The 1,401-nt window shown below is 35.6% G+C and overlaps 1 protein-coding gene across 1 annotated transcript in view; it reads left to right on the top strand.

Annotated features, from left to right (window-relative positions):
* The window catches only part of LOC101993376 (OX-2 membrane glycoprotein-like), a 61,327-nt gene that overhangs the window by 58,849 nt on the left and 1,077 nt on the right, over window positions 1–1,401 (top strand). The window lies entirely within an intron of this gene.

Here is a 1,401-nt window from a genome sequence, read left to right as displayed (position 1 = left end):
CTGAGTACAGCCCCCCCTCTAATTCCCTAAGTTTTTCTGGCCATCCAGTGGAATGTTTCCCAGCTGCTGGCTTTCTTTAGCACATCTCACCCTGCACTATACTGGCAAAGTTCATCAGTTGCTTTTTTCTGTGTCCTGCAGTGCTCATCAACCTCTCTGAAGCAATTGATGCTGCCAGAAGTAGACATGTTTCACTGTTGAGAAAAGTCTAAGCTCTTAAAACCTTTTAAATGTCAAATTCTGTAGGTCTTTGAAGTGTTGATGATTATCTATCTAACTGAAATGTCTCTCCATATCTAGAAAACCTAACTAACATGAGTAAAAGTTTGATTATTGTAGATGACTATTTCTTAATTATACATTACATTTTTAGATGAACTGTATAAACATAATACCTTAAACAAGAATATATATATAGTGTTATTGTGAGAGGCCACTTGTATGTTCCTGGCTGCCCAGACTGCCGAAATAATCACACAGAAACTGTGTTAATTAAATCTTATTGACTAGCTCTTATATCTTATTTAAACCCATTCATATTAAGCTGTGTATCACCATATGGCTCTTGCTTATCAGCAAGGTTCCAGCTCATCTGTCCCCAGCAATGGCTATATGGCAACTTCCCTGACTCTGCTTTTTCTGCTTTTTTTCTCCCAGAATTCAGTTCAGTTTTCCCCACCTACCCCTATTTTGCCCTGCACAGGCCCAAGACAGCTTCATAAACCAATGGTATTCACAGCATACAGAGGGCAATCCCACATCACAGTGTAATTAAAATCATCCTTAAATTTGAATCAATAGACCCAAATCCATATTAGTATAAATCCATATTAATGTAGAACATTTATTTATATATCTTATCCTCATTATTTATTTTCTTTTTCTTTTTAGAAATTGACTGTGACCATTAACTATTTATAACCAACCCTTTTAAAATAAAAATAAACATTTATAAACAATCATTTTGGGAATTTGGGCATAATTTTCTCCAAACTGCTTCCTGCTGTTCACTGGGCAATGTATTTGGAGGGCTCATAGAAACCTTTCAGGGGGTATTGTTTCATCAAACCACTTTATCCTAGAAGGAACCTACAGGCTCGTCTTCTGTGGAAACAAAAACAGAATGTCTTTTCCAAAGACTCAAATTTTGAAAACAAGAAACCTTTAAAATATATATGTTGGTTTAGTTTAGTAGCCCCAGAACCAAATGTCTCTCTGTAGTCAAAACATTCAAAGAAAACACAAGCACAATAACATACAGTACCCAGACTCTCTGTGTATTTTCCATCTTTACATGGCTTTTTTTCTGTTTCTTTTACTTTTATTTTTCCTTTTTGGTTTTTTTGAGACAGGGTTTCTCTGTATATCTTTGACTGTCCTGAAATTCACTCTGTAGACCAC

This window comes from Microtus ochrogaster, chromosome 2 (genome assembly GCF_000317375.1).
Source record: "Microtus ochrogaster isolate Prairie Vole_2 chromosome 2, MicOch1.0, whole genome shotgun sequence".
NCBI lineage: Eukaryota > Metazoa > Chordata > Mammalia > Rodentia > Cricetidae > Microtus > Microtus ochrogaster.
Note: the sequence above shows the minus strand (reverse complement) of the source record. Positions and strands in the feature narration are given on the sequence as shown.